General features: G+C 39.0%; 1 pseudogene; it reads right to left on the minus strand.

The window, feature by feature from the left end:
* Positions 1-7,693: 7,693 nt before the first annotated feature.
* Positions 7,694-13,061, minus strand: LOC145998681 (26S proteasome non-ATPase regulatory subunit 11 pseudogene; annotated as a pseudogene).
* Positions 13,062-22,397: the final 9,336 nt, after the last annotated feature.

The following is a 22,397-nucleotide window of genomic DNA, read 5'->3' on the forward strand; positions in this document are numbered from 1 at the left end:
TAAAGTGGACTTAAAACACCAAATCAATCAAATCATCAATCAATAAATAAAAATTTATTAGTAAGGCGTACTCATCTTGGTTCGTTCTCTTTTTCTAGATAGATTAAAGTTAAAAAGCCAGGAATATTTTACATGATTTTTTTTATATCCCTGTCTGAATCCACTTATCTAGCGTAGATACTAGTTTTGTCATGGTTCCTAACAGCAATACTATGTGCAGTATAGGGATGGCCAAACGGATCCGGATCCGAAAATTCCGGATCCGGATCCGGGTCTGAAAATTTCGGATCTGGATCCGGATCCGAGAGTTCCGGATCCGAAAATTACGGATCCGGAACCGGGTCCGAAAATTACGGATCAGGATCCGGTTCCGAAAGTTTCGGATCTGGATCCGGATCCGGGTCCGAGAGTTTCGGATCTCAATCCCATTATAATATTACCACAGCTTAAAAGGTATTATGATCTTCGATTACAAATAAATTTTTCATTAGTTAGTCCTACAATAATTTTTTTCAAGTGTTGTTCCTAAAATACTTTGCTACGCATCGGCTAACACACTCGTGCACAAAAATAATCCTACTTGTTTAACATAAAATGTCAGAGGTGATTTTGTAAATGCCATTGAAACGAATATGTATTCATTCGAATGTATTGGAAATGGAAACACACACAAATTTGAGACATTCCATTCCAGGATGAAAACTTTAACACATATAAAAATATAGAAATGTTATACAAAAATTATACAATTGTTCTCCAGTTACAGTTTTACAAATTAAAATAAAACATTATAATATATGCAGTGTTATAGAATTACAAAGTGTAAGACTAACAAGGGAGGTTATCTAAGTGTCCCCCTCCGATTTCCATGAAACTTGGCAGGCGTATAGTGGGACCCAAAGGAAGAAATACGTGTTTTTTTGTTTCGGCTAAAAATCTGTTCTAGGGGGCAACCTCCGCTCAAATGTCAAGATGAGGACAAATTGAAGTGGGGATCTGACCCCTGTGTCCCCCTCCGATTTCCATGAAAGTTCGCAGGTGTATAGAGGGGCCCAAAGGAAGAAATACGTGTTTCTTTGTTTCAGCTAAGAAACTGTTTTATTGGGCAAAACCCGCCTCAAATGTCAAGATGAAGGACAAATTGACGTGGCGATAATCTGACCCCTGTGTCCCCCTCCGATTCCCATGAAATTTACGTGGTTTCGGGGTCATATCCCCACTTCAATTTCTCCTCATCTTGACATTTTGGGGGGGGCTCTATACACCTGCCAAGTTTCGTGGAAATCGGAGTGGGTACTTAATTATCCCTTGTAAGTGTATTAATTAATTACAAATCGCTCACGCACGCACACACACTGTATATATATGTGTATGTATGTATATTATATATATATGCATATTAGCATGTAACAATATGTTATAAACACATTCTTACTTTCCAAAGAAGCGCATGTGGGATGGCAAAACGGATCCGGATCCGAAAATTCCGGATCCGGATCCAAAAGTACCATTATCCGGATCCGAAAGTACTGGATCCGGATCCGAAAGTACTGGATCCGGATCCGAAAGTTCTGGATCCGGATCCGGAACGGAAAATTCCGGATCCGCGGATCCGAATCCGAAAAATTTTTGGATCCGGATCCTTAGGATCCGGAAACAACCGGATCCGGATTTCGGATCCGCTAGGATCCGGATCTGGCCATCCCTAGTGCAGTACACATGCAATGTTTAGCTCGAATATTCACATTCTGTTAATAGAGACAGTGCAGAAAGGAAAATTACAAAATAATCCATGATACAATCAATAGAACGTTATGGTATTTTTGTCAAAATCCATTAAATATACGACCTGAACACATTTAAAATATAAACGTGGGCTGTAAATTTAAAAGCGGCAACACTGTAAGGAAGAGGTGATAACACCGTGCATGAGCTATCAGGCATTGAGCATTGTGTGGAGTGCCAAAAGTTATCGCGCAGCGAGCGCTGTTGTGTATGTAGGAATTTGAAATGAACATCATTTTGTGTCCTGCCCTAAAACATGTTTACAAAGGAAGAATAGCAATTGTGGATCAAAATCCACGTGGCCCGTGACAAAAATGCACGAGAATGTCCTCAAGATTTGCATGAAAAGGTTTGCAAAATGTTGATTAAAATCGGGAACTCAGCATGATGCAATTTTCCAAGATATTCTCACTGACACATTCCAACCTCCTCAAGAAATGCACTTACCCCTTGTGCATTGTGCTACAGGATTCATGCAAGTCTACTGACATTTTCATGCAATTTTGTCTGTCGGTGGAAATACCTTCACACAAGTAACATAGCTTGCTTTCGTAATGCATGCTTGTTGTCCCTAATTATAAGAAGATAAAAATCAAAATGAACAGTTGCCTCCATGGTCGTGATTTATGTATTATATATACACAAATAAGAAATTAGATATAAATTCTATTCATTTTCATTACTCAACATTTTCTGTTACATTTTACTCAACGCAAAACACCCTTTACAATAATATTTCCCAAAAGACTGAATGAAATAATGAGGATGAAAATAAATGCAAATATTTATTACTGTGTTAAGTAAATAATATTACCGTGTAGTAAGTAAGGAACAAAATCCTATGTGTTATTGAAAACTTATGCAGTTATGGTTCATTATTCTATAGATTATATTTAACTGATCTGTCATTTTTATCTCGTGCTATCGACTTAACACGCTGTGGCTTTGGACGACCGCGTCGTTGTTATTCTGCGGAGAGATACATGCCACTCTCCCTGGCTGCATTTCATGATGGGATCAGTGACGGCGGAAGACGAAAATTGTACGAGAAAGTGTCAGCGGAGGCCCAGGACTTTCCGGGTTCGGTGTGCTACTGGATGGCTGTCGAAATTTGGGTGTGCCATATTTTCAGATTTAAAATAAAAGTTTTCAATATTGACAGTGCTATTATACGTATGTTTTAAAAGAGGATTTGCAAGATAGGAAGTTTAAATATTGCATTAAAAACAAATTATGCAAATCGAAATGTTCCACCGAAAATGTGCTAAATTTTAGGTTACATTACGTTTCATGATAGAATAATTAAAGCAATGATGTGTTAATGGAAGCTATGACAAAATACAGAAATAGTACCTCTCAGATTAAAATGCAGAATTTCTAAATTATTGAAAACTTGCACTATCCTTCTAGTTCTAGTTGTATGCTCATACTTATGAACCACAGCATCTAGATCTAGAACACTTTTCGGTACATGTTCAATTACAGACTCCCAGTTGACCTTATCGTAAAATCCACTCTCCTTTAATTAGTATCTTTTTTTCATTTTACACGTACAATACATCGTTTATGAGTTACTATTAAATTTTCAAGTATTTTCCGGGATCTTTCGGAGGGTTTTTTTATGTGCTATTCCTCGACTTATTTGCAGACTTTTGCTGTATTTCTGCGCGAGTGAAAATCGGGATAGCAACAATCACTGTCCTTTCATAGACCATATAATTTACATATTATATGAAGCAGCAACATAATACAAGGTTCAAGGTCTCCTTAAACGCGTGCTCCCAAACCATAGGTCATGGATGCGAATCTTCTATGTGTTATAGCGTTACTGTAGAAATTAAATGCAAACTGGAATGTCTTTCAGGCTGCTTTTGTAGGTCAATGGAAGGCATTAATCCAACCTTACCCGTGCTGTACGAGTAACGTACTTAGTTGAGGCCCACAATTTATTTTATGACTAACATTCAAGAAACTATTTTGTTATTGAATCATTGCTTCTTTTGTTGATTATATATGTCCAGTTATTTATTAATTATAATAATAAGAAATTTACCATCATTAATAAAAAATAATAACCTATTATTGCCTGAGTGTCACACACATATTTCAACTTTCGTTAAAACTAAAAAACAGTAATATTTTATATTAATGCTCTTTTTTCATAGGGGGACAGATGCCACTGCCATTCAAATATGGCGCCTGATAGGCGCACCGAGCTCATTTTGCTTCCTATTTACATTACATTTATCTTTTTATGGACAAGAGTAATACAGAATTATTGAGAATACCCTAGTGTACAATTAAATTTATTTTCATTTTTTATAGAAGTTTTCAGTGAGTTCCATTGGTATCTAACTTAAGGAATCTTTTGCATGGATGACAAGAACTTTGGAAACATATACTAACTCATTACCTTGCGTTTCGGCGATTAGTGAAAAACTTTGAACTGATAAAATGGTACTCTATTTCGCAGGGGCACACACCGAAGATACTCGGAGACCTATCTGAAGTCATCCTTGACATATCTCCTGTTATATTAGTGATTATTTGGCATCGATAAATGCAAAATGCCTATCTGACGAAGCGCCTTTCAGCAAATTGTAACGTATTTGAAGGGACTTTAAAATCTGTCTGCACCTAAAATGATTTGGTTGGTTGATTAGGTGTTTTAAGTCCACTTTCCGCATAGTAAGGCTAATCTGGACTGGACCTATAGTTTAAAGTGGAACCCGAAGCACTATGTGCCTTCACCGGGTATCGAACCCGGGACCCCTTGATTACAAGGCAATAACGCAGCTAAAAGAGAAAGAGACGTTTTATTTAATTGTAAATACTTTCAGAAAGTGTTCATAATGTTCATAACTGTATATAATCATCATCTTATGATGATTATGTACAGTTAATTATAACTTACTTTATTACTAATAGCTCTTGTCTAGTCTTACGGCTGGCGGTCTACATGCTGGCAAGGGAAGTAGTGATCGGGGAAAACACAGCAGACCAACCAGACAAAAGCGGCGACGGCGAGAGATACGACGTGGCCGAAATAAGTACTACGTGAACCTCATTCCACTGCTGCTGCGTTTCGTTTCGCTTTGGATTGATCTCTTCCGTGCCCCCCCCCCCACTTCCCTAGCCAGCTTGTAGAGCGCCCGTCGTAAGAACTGAAAACACCTATCAGGGTTGAGGAGAATGGGCAATTCACCGTCCATCCTAGTGCTAGTATGATTAATATCAGGATCTATATTGATTAAAATTAAGCTGGTGGACTTAGTTAATCTATAAGTGTAACAATCCTGTGCTCATCCTACTATTAGATCCAAGGGGGTTTAGATTGTGATCCCAGTATAAGAGCCAAGGTTATGTGACCCTGTTGATTGGATGGGTGTATATATATTAGTACGCCCCCCTCCTCCCCTCTCGCAGACTTTGAGAACGGGAACTTACACCTGCAAGTGAAATTCGGGAATGTTCCGAGAACTGAGCTGGGTTTTTTCTCGGGAATGTCCCGAGAGCTGAGCTGTCTTTTGGTCGGGATATCTACGAATTTCACTTACACTTTCACTTAGATATGCAGCTTCCGGTTGCTATTTTGGCTGACTTGGATTTTCAGGCCTTACATATTTCTAAAACACCAGAAATTCGCTGATTTCAGCTAACTCCACTGAGAATAGAATTGTGTTATATTGATTAACACTCCTCAACAAGTAAAACTGATTCATCTGAGTTAAAAAAACAATATATACGTAAGGACGCTACACAGATATCTTACCTTTCCTGGTTTGGCAGAGGAACCCATTGGGAGGGGGGGGGGGTAGAATTCTGGATACGACAGTTCCAGAGGATGCTGCAAGGTCAGATGCCACCCGCTGTGCGGTACTACCGGGGTATCGTCTTGCTCTGAGGGCCATATAATGGTCTTCTCTCATTGTTGTCGCTCGTGGTCGTCCTTGCCCAGGTCGTCGGGATAAATTTTCTGTCTCGACGAATTGCTGCCACATTCGAGTTACAACAGACTGATGCACATTTAGCCATCTGACCACATCAGCTTGCGACCGCCCTGCCTCCATTCAACCTATCGCTCTCCACCGTAGCGAGTCTTCCACACGTCTCCTCTGTGCATTAACGTATTGTATTCGCGTTACAAGTCGATGCTGGACTGATACGAGCAGACACCAGAAGGTACATCTGCTGCTAAGGGCGCTGCAGTCATCATCAAACTGTGGTCATGCAGTACTGCTGGACACGACTGCCCTCTTCTGTTTAAAACACACGACCATAATACTCTGCATGCATTTAACAGCAATCTTGGACAAATAACAAAGAATATTTGTTATACAGTATTGAATTTTTCCACCGTTCAACACAACTAAGGATCAAGAAATATCAATGAGGACCGATATTGGATCATGAAGATCAACTTAAAGCAAACTCCACAGAAGAAGACTTCATATCTGAACTAATGTTTCTGACTCAAGAAAAGAAGCACGAAAAAGAGAAAATTTTGACATTGACATCCGACAAAAGAAAAATTATGCACAAAGTACCGTGACTCACAGTACCACCTTTAACCAACATCCTAAGAGAAGAACTCAACCAACCAACCCTTATGGGTATGGTTGTGAAATGAAGCAGTATCTTTTGTCCTTCAAACCAACAAAATAAACAACATGTTAGCATAAGCAATTTCATGCCAAAATTAATATATGTATAATTAAAAAAGTAAAGAACTGAGGTCTTATATACCGCCCTTGACACTTCGTCAATAAGAAACTCCCAACCAACCAACCCTTAGAGTTACTTTACTCTGTGGATGGTAAGTATAGATTAAATTATCGTGCAACAATATTTCAGGATGTATAGCAAATCAATATTTGTTAAAATTAAAAAGCTTTGAAAGTCAGATGGGTATACAATCATAATAAGTTGTCAGCTTACATGTGGTCAAATGTTAACACGTGTGCCCAAATTACCGCACCTTTATTGCTAACAGTGTATACCAACAGAAGAATCAGGCTGCTGAACAACGTGAATAAATATGCATGAACCCCTTTATTAATATTCCCCTATTTTACCTAGACAACAGGTTACCATCGGGTGTGAGTGTTCTAACTACTCCCCCTACCATCACCATGCAATCTGAGATAAAGGATATTAAATTCCAAATTATTATATTGAACCTTTTAAGGCTTGACGCTCCGAGACTTTTCTGTGTTTGGATGAAACCTGTCTTCGGTTTCTTCAACATCCCCTTATAACACTTCGAAGTCGACATGTCTTTACTTCACATGATATCGGAAGCATGTGGACCTGCCTTAGGCCACAAAGTTATACTTTATATTCACACAGAACAAAGTAAAGTGTAATTCTTTTCTTTAAACAAAGAATCTTTGATAATATTTTTCAATTTTAGGGTTTGCATATGTGATTGATTGATTTCAGCATTGAAACAGAACTATATTCATGACTCAACATGTCAAGCTATGTAACCACTGACCTTACTCCATCGACAATACCCAAACTAAAACATATACTGATACTGTCATAGTGAAAGTATTCAAGATAACTCTTCGTATCAGATGTTACATGTACACAATAAAGTTATTTTGCTAAACTGCATGTTTCATAATCACATACTAATAAAACTATGTATGTTTCATAACATACTTTTTCCAAATTTATGCAACCACATAAGAATGTTACAACACTTATAGTTCATATTACTATAATTCTGAACTTAATCACAAATGATAAACATTATAAGTAAGTATCAATGTTTACCCATCAAGTAATTTTCAGTCACATATCTGATAAAATATAGTAAGACATGTCTGCACACTGCAACAATGCCTTTGAAAAGATGCATTACAGTTAAGTAATCAAATGATTAAAATGTAAGTCTAAGACATTACAAATGTGAAGTCAACTTTAACTTCTTGACATCATCGTGACATCTTCTGCGTACATGTGTACGATGCATGATCAAGTATGCTATCACAGTCAAAGTACAAATATGTGAGGAGTATGCATGGAATGCTTCTAGACCAAATTTTCTCCTCCATAATTTCAAACATCGCTGCCTGAATGTTCTTTTACGAACATGTTTAGGATGGGTTGTTACTTTCCTCCTTGCACCTGGGCAATTGGTGAAAACAGTCTTATTAATTTGTTTCAATTTAAGTTTGGTACCTTTCCTAATTCTATCCTTCAACTGGACATTTGGAACACTTCGGGAAAACAACCCTTCACCTTGGTCTAGAATACCGTGAAACTTCTTGTCCAAAATCATTTGTGAAAGTTTCTTTACTTGGTTCACAGATAGCTTAATGCATTTTGTAACATAATCCACCTGAACACGAGAATAAGGTTTGATGATTCGACAAATGTTTTGTTCCAACATTGTGTCATAAAGGCTGCCTAAATGTGCTCCAACAATTGGGTCATTTTCCAATTCTTCTTTAAACTTACCCACAGCCTCCTGAAAGTCTGCCAGAGATCTTTTATGACTTGCTTGAGCAACACACTTTATAGCTTCAATTGCACTTTCGGCATACTTCAGAGCCAGTTTCTCGCTTATGATGTGTTGCACATCTTCTGGTGTGTTCAACATTATTTTGGACAGCAGCATGTACTTCAATGCAGTCAAGGCCTTTGAGATTTCCACACTGTCATAGCCTTCAAATGCTTCATAGACGTAAGAGTATGCTGTTTTGAAGTCTCTCTCGTTAGCAGCATGAAGAATGCCTGACTGCATATCAAGCGATGCTTCTAGTTTTGGAGGGCAATAAATTGAATTAGCTGTAGTCCGAGCTGAGGTAAGTGTTGCACTTGCTTTTGAAAGATTACTCAAGGCATGGTAAGTTTTACTTTCTAGAAGTTGAACCTCTAGCAATAAATTGTTGTCATCTAACTTATTCAGTTCTCTTAATAAGGCCGATCCCAAGTGAAGAGCTTCAGTAAACATTCCAGTGTCAAAATACAAAGCTATTAGGCAGGCTTCCAAATACTGCCGGAGGATAGTATTTTTATCTTGTTTTGCACACTCAATGCACTAATTGCACAACTGAACTTTACTGCCAATGCTGGCTTCCAGATCCAAGAACATGTCAACCAGAGCACGAACCAATTTTGCTGCTTTCGCCTTACTAATGGTGCAGAGGAAGGGTCTCGTCTGCCGAATAAGTTCAGCCAGTTCTTTTGCTTTGCCATCTTTCTTGTAAGTCTCTCCTAGTTTCAAGATACTTTGTTCTTTGAGACGAATTGCATCTTCTTCCGTCCAACTTATTCGAGACTGACTTTGACTGGGCTCTTACTACACATATAGCCGCCATTTTTGTATTTTTGCCCACCTCGAGTTCATCTTTGATCTCTTCTCTAAGTTCTGTACAAGTACCTTTGATTTCACCTCTGAACACACTGACTTCTGAGATACTAGTTTTAATAATATCATTCAGCTCTATCAATTGAGCATTAGTCTTTTCCTGATTAGCTTTGAGATCCTCCTGATTAGCTTTGAGCTCTGTTTGGCATTGATAGCATTGAGAGCAGCCATAACATCTGCCAAGTAGAAATCCCCCTTTGGATCTGACATATTTAAAGATATAAACACCTAACCTCAGAAACAAGAACAAGATGCAAAACAAGACAAAGATTATTATACGCTTAAAACTTTTCAACTAATCACCTGACGTCTCATAATCTTATATATATGACAATGGAACGTGATGAAAAGAGAAGAAAATGTGACTAAATATCGAGAAGACAGTTCAGTCTAAACTATCTCACTAATCAATCACTTTGATAAATGTCCTCGGTTAAATATGAAGTCTTGATTGGCACATCATTTTATGTATATACCTGTCAAAAATTCAAATCAATGTAATAGCTCAGTAGGAAGCTACGGATATATGTTGAAAAGGAATACCAGCTTACATATGATGATGAACAGTGTTTATGTTCAAACAATAATAAATATTTTTATAATTATTATATTGATAAAAAAACTAGAAATAACAAAAGTTACAAGAGCATCAAATTATGCATTTGTTTACAAGAACATTTATAACATGTAAATGTTATTTATATGAAGAAAACATTTCTTTATTATCTCCTTGTAAGGTAGAGTAAGTCTTTTTCTTAATATTTTGGCATGTATCAGTTCTACATCTGAGTATACTCAATATGTCAATTTCTTCAACCAGGTTTACAAGATGGCTTCTATTCTTCAATTATTAAAACTCCACATATGGTTAATTCACATCCCAAATGCAGAAGATATTTCTCTCACTTAGTCTTATTTCTCAAAACATCCATTTGAGGTAATGCATTATTCATCTAATAGCTAGATAATGCAGATGCAAGCAGATGATAATTTCCTGCTTCCAATTTTTAAACTTGGCACTTTTCACAAGTTCCAAATCTTTTTTTTAAAAGATTATGCCATTATAAAAGCATTTTCAAGCTTCTGTTATCAACAAAATGTCTCTATATAGTTTAAACAAACTATTAAAGATTAACTTGCAAAGTATAATCTTTCATAATATCAAGATTTATACAAATATCAATCCTTCACAAATAGCCACATTTTTACTTATCTTCCATCCATCATGAGATTTTTCTAAAGTCACAGACAACTAGTATTAGAGCAACTAGTTCAAGCCAGATTTTTTAGTATGAGTTATCTTCAATTGTTTTTGTTTTATATTTTTGTCCATAAGTGCTTAACAGCTTGAATGTTTGTGTAGTAATTGTACATATTTGCTCTGTTACAGCTATTTTACTATGTATATCAGAATATACTTATCTAATGATTACAATTACCATTTTTTGAATGTTGATACAAAATACCAAGTATGACATCATGTTATACATTGAACAATTTTAAAGAGTTGACCTTTGTATATAAACCTTGATGCCAATGCAAATGTACACAATTTCAATAAATGTAATTATAAATTTGAATGTATCATATCATTCTTGTCTGAAAGAACACATATGATTGAAGATATTTGTTTTTCATATTGCCAGTCAAAAATAACTGTTATGAATATGAATTCAAAATATTGCACAATTTGATAATTTTGTCATGATATACAAATTGGCTTTTTTAAACATCATATTTAATTAAATTAGTTTAAATAGTAATTCAGACATTTAATTGCATTATTATATGAATAAATTTTGAGCAATCATGTGACTAAATTATTATAAATATTGCACAAATGTGGAACACCGAACTTAACCTAACCATTTTCAAATGTTCTTATGACAATGTATTAATTTTATTGTCATATGCTGTCTCGAAAAGTAGGTGGTGGTTCTTGACGATGTGATCCTGGAGAACCAGAACGAAATTCGCAATTGTTTTACTCAGGGTCGGCACAGAGGCATGGACTGCTTCTACCTTGCTCAGACTTTTCCCAAAATCCCCAAGCAGCTACTCCGAGACAATGCTAATTTCATTTGTTTGTTTAGTCAAGACTACACCAATTTAAAACACGCTTACGATGATTATGTAGGTGGGGACATAAACAACAATCAGTTTTCCAAATTTTGCTCTTCATGCTGGAACCAAGATGATTTCGGATTTGTCACAATAGACATGACGAGGAAACCCAATAACGGAAAATACAGAAACAAAATTAATAATTTTCTAAACGTTGCAGCGTTACAAGAAACGTCTTGACCTATTATAAATAACTACATTCAAAAAAAAAAAAATGAAACGCAAACTTGCAGACGACAACCTGAAGCTGCGTAGCTACCTGGCAAAACGGTTTAGGGGTTGGAAATCCGAGAATCGTGGAATTTACGAAGAGAAAAAGCGTCGATGCCATTAGTGGACTTGGTAAAGAAATCCAAGATGTCACAGAGCAAAACAAAGAGTTGATCAACGAGCTTGTGCCACTTACTGCTCAAAATTATACCATACCCACACCATTATCCAGCATTCACACTACTCCGTTTGAACTTGCAGTACCTCCGAGACGTCAGGCCCTAGGCAGTACCTCCTCGGACAAGCTAGTCGAGCTGGGTCCGTTGGCGAGGGATTACCTAAGCACCGGTAAATTCGAAAAATACGAGGTATTCGGATTGTACCCGACCATGGAACATAACGAGGGTGTGGTTTGGAAGATTGGAAAGTCAAAAGTCACGTTCGAGGGCGACGATGTAAAAGTTAATTTGGGCGAGAGGAACAGCTGGACCAGGTATCCTGGCACGGTGGGACTGTGGGAACTTATCACTAAGAAGCAACCTAAAGATTATACTGTAATGACTGCCTACCGGTAGAAATAGGAGCCACCACATCATGGAGGCAACAGTGCCTCCGGGAACCAGTTGGGCAACAAAACAAGACAAATCAAAAATTAAATCCACGGCTAGCTATACATACAACCTCAACTGGCTCCTTGTAACACACACGTGTGCAGGTGAAACTTAATATGAGTAGGTAAATCGAGATGCAAACACAATCATTATTATTTCCATAATTTTAATTTATATTATTTTAGCTAACTGAGACATGAAACAAAACTGATCCAAGAATCAAGACCTATAAACATATTGATAAAATTTACACACACTGTCACAAACTAAATTAGCAATGAAGAGTTGAAATTATTTGGCCAATTACATAATGCATGCAGTACGCGTACTACACTACAGTTTGCACATTACCTTGTCTGCCGATGCACATTAGAAAGAAAAATATGTACATTAGCGTGCACTGAGTTCATCGTTGGGCCCAGTCTTCTGGTGTGGTCCTGATGTCACGTTTGTAGAGATATGGATGGGTGGGGGGGGGGGGGGGTGGGGAGGGTAATAGATGACATGATAGCAGTCCATCTGTATAGCAGCTAGGACCACTGGTGGGTTCCTTGGTCGTCTCCGGTTCAGTCCATTTCAGCACGCTTGATTACTGTATAAGCTGTTCTGAAGGCATTTTAACGTTGGACTCGCCGTACTTAACGGTGCTTCAACACTTTCCCGTTCACGCGTCTGAGCGTCAACAAATCAGCACTGCACACATAGTTCGTACTTGGCGCTGTTTTAACACTTGCACGTTCACACGACCGAGCGTCAACAGATCCGCACTGCTCTCATATGCGTACAAGGCAAAGAATCCAAGAACTTTTCGAGAGCGACCACTTCGCCTCCTTACTTCTTCACCGTTAAAACTTAGACTGTCCGTCCCAGGACTCTCCACACTCCTGGAAACACTATTTTGCACTATTGTGCTCCCCTGACCAATCAGGAGCTTGCACTTTCTTCTCCATTATGCACTACTGACGCACTATTGACAATGAACATGGAATGGAGGGTGTGTGACCTCTCAAGTTTACAACGTTATATATAAAACTCACCCTTTTACTAAAGTCGACAGAAACATGCCTAGGTTCGAAATTTATGAAGGTAAATAGTTCTCCATTGAGCTTAATTCTGAAGTTTACACGCAAGGGATGCTTTCGAAATGGTGACAGGCTTGTAAATATTCGAGAGACTAATATATGATCGCACAGATGGACAGAGAAAAGGCTTGACGTGAGAATGTCTGAAAATATGGTGCGACTCGAATCGGAAGAGACCCCCCCTAGAATGGAGGGTGTGGAGCCATCTAGCATGGAAGAAAATCACTAGATCTAGAAAGTTGAAAGAGGAAAAGACAAAGTGATACCTTTACATACTTATGCCGGTGAAATTTTGACATGCCTGGCAACACTGACTTCCAGACGCGCATTTCGTCGAAGAGACCTAGCTCTATTGTTACATTTTTTTCAGCTTTCTAGACTGGCTGCTGCATTCTGTCCCTCGGCCGTGAAAGTCGCATGGTGGTAAATTCACGTAACTGTGACAGCACCATGCTGTGCGAAGAAGGTGGTCGAAAATAGGGGTGACGTCCATGAGAGTTCCCACGACCCACGCTAACTTTCGAAAATAAGGAAAAAAATAAACAAAAAAAATAAACCTTGGGGTGGACGCTGGGAAATGTCCATCACAATACAGACGAGGATTACCAAAGTTACACAGAAATTTTAATCATGACGGACGCACTGTACCAAAACAACGATGCAACACAGAATCGCGTGAAATCTAGCAGTGGAGAAAAGTACAGGAACCTCATCAAGCCAATATGGACCCAGCTCAAGACTGGCAGCGGTGTCAAACTCTACAACACCTTGCCCAAGGAGTTTGTTTGGGTAGACGACGTAAGGAAGCTTGTAGATCGATTGCTGGTTATCGCAGGCGAAGAAAATTCAGGCAATCGTAACTTCCACAACGAGAAGGTGGGCATCATGGACATGATTAGCACCAAGCTTGCCAACTTCATTGTCAACGACAACAAAGGTATAGGTTACCTTATCAAAATCATCAACACCCTGCCTCCCAAATTCTGGAATGTAGCCGAGGGTCGAGGTTTGGTAAACGATATTATCAACAAGCTACCTTTCGAGATGCACCTGCCAAGTTACCAGTACTGCGGTCCGGGTACGAAACTTGAACAGCGACTGGAAAGAGGAGACAAGGGAGTGAACCCACTGGACGCAGCATGCAGGGACCACGACATTGTCTACAATACTCACACCGATCTTGACGCACGTCATGATGCTGACAGAAAGTTGGAGCATGCGGCTTTCGGGAGAATCGTCAGCAGAGATGCCTCGCTAGGAGAACGGGTTGCTGCATTGGGTACGACCATCGCTATGAACACAAAACAAAAATTAGGGTGGGAATTGTAACTAAATAACCCTTGTGAAAAAAAGCAACTTGTATAACCAACCTACCATCACTTCATTGCATTAGGAAAATCAGACATTTTTTCTTACCCTCTCACGATATAAAAATAACACTATCACCATGAAGCCCAAAGGTGTCGTTTACCAAATACCCTACGTAAACCTCAAGTTTCTCGGAACATTAGATGGAATGCTCACCAAAAAGCAGCACGAGAAGAAACATTCCTGCTTGGCAAAAGATCATGGAATGAAATTGCTGCTCAGCATTCCTCAGTTGAGGAGGTTACAAGGTTCGCGAAAGCAGCAGAAGACTGGAGGTTTCATATTCAGCATCCCGGCTATCTTGGCAGCTTTGGGTGCTGTAGGCAGCTTGGCAGGAGGCAGTGCCGCCATTGCCAAGACCGTCATCGATGCAAAAAAGAACAAGGCCGAGTTAGAAGAGCAGAAACGCCACAACCTGGCTATGGAGAAGAAGGGGAAAGGTGTGACCAAAAAGCGAATGAACAACCTCGAAGCTTTGAAAAAGTTTTAAAAAAAGAAGAGCCCCTGTCCAACTTCGATATTGAATCTTTGATCGAATCGTTGGGGATCAAGCACTTCAGGGGCGTTTTCATGTCTGGTTCTCTACCCTCTGTTGTGAAGAAAAAAGAGTGTGGTGTGGTTAACCTAGACAGTTACGAAAATCCAGGTACACATTGGATATGCTACCTCAAAGCCAACAACAACAAAGCTTTTGTTTTCGATTCATTCGGAGGCATGCCACCTGCTGGATTGGTTAAGAATCTCAGTGTTGTCAACCTCTACTACAATGACGTGATGTGAACTATGGACATCTCTGCGTTTCCATGCTTGTCTTCCTCTCGCAATTAAATAACCCAACAATCGAGGATTTCTAGAAAGCATTGTGGCACCTGAAGCACTATGGGAGTATTCCATCTCACAAGCGAGACTTCGCTTCTGAAACTCGCATTGCATGACGATATAATCTTTCCTAAATCTATTGCTCTTCGTGCATTTTACAGCATGTACCTGATACCTAATGTGACGGTACACAACAATTCCATCAAAATGGGCATCACCCCTGGTCAGTACAATCTGTCTACCTTGCAGGCTCAATTGCCAAGAAGTGTACTGCTGTCGCAAACTTCGGTAACTCACAGGGTGGAACTGGTGTCTGCCACGGAAACCGTAGACCTGGGTACCATCGGAGAGCTTTTCGGATTCGAGAACAACACAAAGCTCGAACCTGGCATCAAGCACATCGGTGCTAACATTCCTAAATTTCTAGCCATCGAGACTCTGAACATACATTGCAATGTGGCAGTAGGTATGATCACCAAATCCTCGGACGGCATCCCAGGGAGTCACAAGCAGACAGGTATTATCGCTACGTTCAAACCAAATTCTGAGTTCGTGGAGCCAATTATCTACACACCCTCCCCACCGATATACTTTCCTGTATCTCGTAATCGCATAGACAACATAGAATTGGCAATTACCAACGAGAAGGGAAAGGTGGTTGATTTTGCAGGAGCCACAACCACTTCCGTCGTGGAGATTAACATATAATAAATAACCATCATGGAGCAAAACGAAAGTTATGAGTTGCAGTCCTTCCCACCCAATCGTCGCACGTTTGCCAACCTCAACGAAGCGAATCGAGAGATAGAATACGACGTGGACGTCGGGGACGGGTTCATTCACCCTCACAGAGCTGATTTGTATATCAAGTTTGATGTTGTGAAGAGAGACAACGGCGAATCATTCCTTGCCAATGCAAATTTAAGACTTGTAGATAATTTTGTGCCATACCTGTTCTCGCAGGTGGAAGTTAGAAAGCATGACACCGTCATCGATAGGGTTGACTACTCCGGGATTACCTCTACAGCTGTGGGAACACTGAAACTCTCCAAGACCGAAGCAGCATACTATCAGGTAGGGGGATTCGAAGCAGGTACAACAATCAAAACTCAAAGTCACATAGTACTGTTTCCTATGCACCTGCTTCCTGGCTTCTTCTCCGACTATACAGAGATTATGTGAAAGGGTGGTTTGCGCGTCACTTTTCGCAGAAGCGCCAACGACAACGATGCGCTGATGCGTTACAGCACCTTGAGTGCTGAGCACCCGATCCTGCTAAGTGCATGGAGCTGCGTATGCCCGTAGTGGAATACGAAACTAACTACGCTCTCAAGTACAAAGCAGACATTTTGAAGAATCCCCAAGTACCCATCCAATTTTACGGTTACCAGTGCGTGCAGAAACCTGCTTCTGGCAACAATTTTGAATTTGACGTGACCACACAGTTTAACAGCATCCGGTACGATATGCCAGAGTTTGTGGTCGTACTCTTCCAGACAGGGGAGGACAACAACCAAGAAAAAGATTCGAGCCAGTTCGACAACTTTAAGATCAAGAACATCTACCTCAAAAATGGCAGGAACGAGATATTCCTACGTGAGAACTACAACCTGAACATTGCAAACAACGACTACCTGAAACTGTACGAGGCATACACAGCTTACAAGAGAGTGACCTCAGGCAATGTGAACGTGTACTACAACCCCAATGAGTTCATAGCTCGCAGACCCATGTTCGTCATTAACACATCGAAGAGAAAGCAGGTGGTTGTTAACGATCGTACCAACATCAAAATTGTGTGCGAGTTCCAAGACGCCTTGCCTGCCGATACTCTAAGCAGCGTCATTCTTATTGCAGAGAAAACTTTTGTGTATGATGTCAAAAATGAAAGATTGACTGAACAGTTTTAGATACAAAAAAAATGGATAATTCTATAAAAATTACACTGACCTTAGATCCAAACATTCTTCACACAAAAAAAAATCACTATACTATAGAAATTTATGGCAATACTGAATAGTGCCAACTTCTATTTGTAGGTTAGCTTCGCCTGTGAAATATCACATGGTGAAATTTTTGCGAAGTAAGTTGGCAACACTGCGAGCCCCCACTGTGGCCCTCCAAAAGTAGTGGGGACATTGAACCAATTCCACGACATACATCGTGAAAAGGGGGGGCTCACACATTATAAAAAAGACATCGTAGCCGTTTACGCTCAGGACCCCTAACCTACAAAAAAAATAATAAGCGCCCCCCCCAAATACATCGTAGGCGTTTACGTTGAGGGCCCCACCTACAAAAATAAAACCCCAAAATAAGATTGAGCAAAAAATAGGTCTAGAACATCGTCAAATGCTATAAAATCCATAAAAAATCATCAAAATCATCAAAATATGTCACAACTGAGGTTAAATACTTGGCCCACCTACAAGGATAACATAGAAACAACCATTTTTACACTTTGTAGGTTATTTTAACCCGTAAAAGGCTGTAAAAAAGTGAATAGGTTAAGTTATATCACGTAAGATCATGACATACCTACAAAGAAGAGGCCCCAAAAATGACATTGAGCAAAAAATAGGGCTAGAACATCGTCGAACGCAATAAAATCCATAAAAAGTCATCAAAATCATCAAAATATGTCACAACTAAGGTTAAATACTAGGCATACCTACAAGGAGGGCCGTAGAAACAATACCTTTCCACTACTACAGTGGCGATTGGACTGGTTTCTATCTACCACGTGCAACATATTAAATGGGCGCTTTGTAGGCCTTGTATGGATTCCAGGTAGTCACCGATGAATCTGGGTGATCCCTCGACTGAGTGCTCTAGCTTTCTGCCGAGGACTTCAACCGGCTCCCAAGGGATGTTCGAAGGCTGCGAACGGAGTTTGAATATGCGTCGAGCTAGGTCGAGATCCAGGGGAACTGCCTGGATGCTTTTCGGAGCTTCCTTTTGATCACGGCGAAGAAGGTAAGCTAGAAAGAGGTTTGAAGAATCGTACGACACAATGCAAAAATATAAACGAGAGAGGGAAGAAAAGAATGCGTAGTTGGAGGACAACAGAGATGTGAATAAAATAAGCTCTCTTAGTTGTAGCCATATCTAGAAAGAGAATACATTGTACATACGAACGCGTGTCTGGACTTAGGTGCGACATTTTCGTGAAAACAGGGTCCCCGCCGCTTCTTCAAGTATTTTATTTCTATTTTCGTCAGTAAACGTTGTTTCTCGCCACTCACGGATAATCGCAATGACCAGGATGAGTGATGGCAAGCGAACTAAGCCCAGGCCAGGACTTGAACCCAGTATCTTCGGTTGCGAGATCGAATGCTGTTCCTACTTCTAATACTCCACCTACATACCAAATATCAACTTCTCGCAGACACGCAATGAATAATCTCATGAAATATGGACCCTGAACAACTAGCTGTATCCCGTAAAAGTATTTAAATCATAATAAAATATAATCCTCCACTTTTATTTAAAAGTGTCTCAGTCCACAAATTCTTACCTCTATATTGTTAAAGCCACCTGAGTAATCGAAAAAGCACCGATCTGTTTTGAATTTTGACATTAACATACAAACGGTTGAAACAACAGAAATAATTTATAGATATTTTGTTAGTTTTGTTGGACATATAACTACTGATACGAACAAGCAAGATGATTGAACTAACAATTGATTGGCCCTACTGTTCTACAATGCACTTGGCTTACTAAGTTGGAGTTTGGTATGGCTTTCAGGACAACACCAAAGGAATCAATATCCTTTGATAAAAAATAGGGGGAACTCCCTGAAGGAATTCAGCCTCCACCCACATACTTTCAGGGATAGGCGCTTCTGTCCTGGTGCTTTTAATAATAAACCAGGATCTCAGTTCCATTGAATGACGGTTCCCCCGTTTAGTTTGTTTGTGTAAACTTTATTGTTTCAAAATAATTTAATTGCAATAGTAATACAACAGTAGTGAAACATGGTTTTGATTTTTTTGTACCATCGATTACCATCGTTTTTTGACATCGAACACATTATTCGACATATAATGTGCCTCGGTGGCTGAGCTTACCTAATGGTCGATTTTAGATTTCGCCACAGAAGTTACCAAGTCCGATTCCCGGACTATGAATGGGTGTTCTTTGTAAATGTTCCTTCATCAATTTCATCTCATGAACACGTATCCTCATTGTCGTGATTAGTCAAAAATAGGAAGAAAAGAGACACAAAATGACAAATATGTAAATATGGCGTACAGTGGTTTCCATGAGTATTACCGTGCAAATTGTCCATCGCCACTATTAATGACCCAATAATAGCTTCAAGAAGTAAAAGAAAGTTCAAAATAAGCTGCTGACAGCTTCTGCACCAGCATATATAAAAATCCATCGCTTAAAACACACAGGATATAAGAGGAAAATTAATGAAAATAGTCAATTTGCACGGTAACACTCATGGATCCCACTGTGCGTACATGTAAGGCATCAATCTGGTAGGACAGAAAAAAGAATCACCAATCACATATTCATTTCACAGGGTTCCAAACTATAGCTCTTGTCTGACCTTACGGCAGGTGACCTACATACAGGCAAGGGAAGTGGGGAGCGTCGAATACGTCGCAGCGGTGGCGCTGAGAGTTACGACGTCTCGGGAGAAGGTGCTGTGCGCACCTCGTTCTACGAGCTGCTGTGTTTCTCATAGCGCTGGATTGGTTGCATCTCCGCTCCCCACTTCACTTACCATTGGTGGCATATTATTGATAGCGGAACCATTCTCAACCACCCGAATTATTTCATTGGCTACGCTCCTAATGAAATATGTCTATTAGCAACAAAAAAAGGAATTCAGCACACATTACAAGATCACAAGCACGTGCAAATATGGATTAATTGAAAATTAATTGGCACGTGGGCACATTGGCAATTTGTGGTCGTCATCCCGTAATGCAGGTAGAAGCCCCTGAACAGAAACAAAAGCGAAAGCTTTGGCAAAAGATAAAACACAAATCCATCCACTCACTCATGTTCTAGTCGATTGAGACTTTGGATAATGAATCGCAAAGTAACAGATATTTTTCTAATTAGTTCTTTGCCGTTTGGTAAAGATGAATTAGATTAAATTTTTTATGTGGATGAGTAGCTGAAGTCGACGAAGAGACACTCACAAAAATAGCCCATGCCCGTGCAGTGTACAGGCTCTTCTACCCCCAGTGATCCTAATTTGCGTGCTTCATGCTACAAGCGCCCAATGATCTACTCATACGTAAAAGAGGTTTGCGTAATACCGATCATTATATATTATTTTCATCGGATCTCTCATCCTTTTAGAGGCTAGAAGCTGCAGTGCCTCACTCCACTTTGCGTTTAGGATATTGTAAGTAACATTTTGGTTTCAATTATAAGATTGCGTTTGCTCGTATGCATTCACAGGCAAATAGTTCCAAATAATGCGTTACAGATCAAATTATTTTATCAGTTCACATTTTGTCTCTGACAAGTACGTGAAAAGTCCAGATAAATAGCATTAGGCCCTTGCAGTGTAAAAAAGAACACAAAGTCGCGAATAAAGGTCCGCCTTTGGAGTGTAGTAGACACAACCGAGAGAGTAGAAAAGTTGTAACTATTCCCGTAAAACCTGGGAATTGAAAATAAAATTGGATTCCTTTGTCTATTCATAGTCCTCACTGTTGGCAGGCAAAATATCATATTTCCACTTTAAACTTCGATTAAAACATTTATCCACAATAACAAATATAATTGTTATTAAAAAGAACCAACTAAAATAACATTACTTCACTTTCAATTTGTAATTAAAAACAACACTTAAATAACATATAATGTAAACATGGCCGTCCTCAGAATGACACACACGCTCGGAAAGTAACCACCTTTTACTAGAATTGCGTCACAAGAATGAACACTAGCAAGGCCATTACACATTTTCCACCCTCTAATCTTAACAGAGCTCTCTAATTACAATTATTCTTTGTTGTAACAATGCTAGGCCAGTGTCGAAATGAAAGATGACCGAAAAACAAAGAACGCTAATTATTCTGTAACATGTTGAAACAAAAGAGCGAAAGGAATAGATTAAAATTACAGAATACCAGATGAAATGAAGAGGCACTTTTCAACCTCATAGGTTGAAAGTTGCCCAAATCGCAGGAGGTTTCAAATAAATGGGCGTAGCTTAAACAAGTGGCATGACACGTTTTTGATATACCAACCTTCCACCCCTCGTTCCATATACAGCCGCTAGATTTTATTAATGTTCAATACATTGGTTCTTAGATCAGTGCACTAGTGCTGCGATTTGGGAACCGATGCGATTAGGAAACTTTCCGCTAATTCGATTAATTTGAAATTTTGATTACTGAAAGTGGTACCTTACGGCAGGAACATATGTAAAGTTACAGATCTATATACTTTGTCTTTTTGGAATTGCAGATGTGCAAAATGTACAATTTCGAGCAATGTTTCACCATCTTGTTAAATTTTAATTGCAATATTTGGACAATCAAAGTACCAGTACCTATTTGTGTGGTAATCTCAAGTTCGAATTGTTTTTCCTAAGAACATAATGTTCCCAATAGAATGACACAGTGCAAATTCAGGTGTATCAGGAATGTATCCAGAGTTTGCAGTTAACTATAATATATTTCTAAGAACTTTTAATAAAAATATTAGTCTCATGTACGTATATTCCAAAAATATTGAGTTTACATTTAGTATGAATATCTGTTAGATTTCTTTTTTGAATATAGGAATTTATCTATAAAAAATTGTTATCATCCTAACGTAACGTAACGTAACATAAATCAAACATCTCCAGATCCCATTAACATCCAACTTTTAAATTCTCTAATTGAGTGTGCTTATTTGATATGTACATTCTAAAAATTAAAAGACCTGTATTTGAGAAAATGGCCACCAAAATATTGATTACACCACGTTCAATATTTTTCCTCTGGAGACAGACATGTAATATATTGTGTAAGAAAGCTCTTGAAGATCTTT

The sequence above is a fragment of the Lepisma saccharinum genome, chromosome 14, assembly GCF_977018435.1.
Source record: "Lepisma saccharinum chromosome 14, izLepSacc3.1, whole genome shotgun sequence".
In the NCBI taxonomy this organism is placed as follows: domain Eukaryota; kingdom Metazoa; phylum Arthropoda; class Insecta; order Zygentoma; family Lepismatidae; genus Lepisma; species Lepisma saccharinum.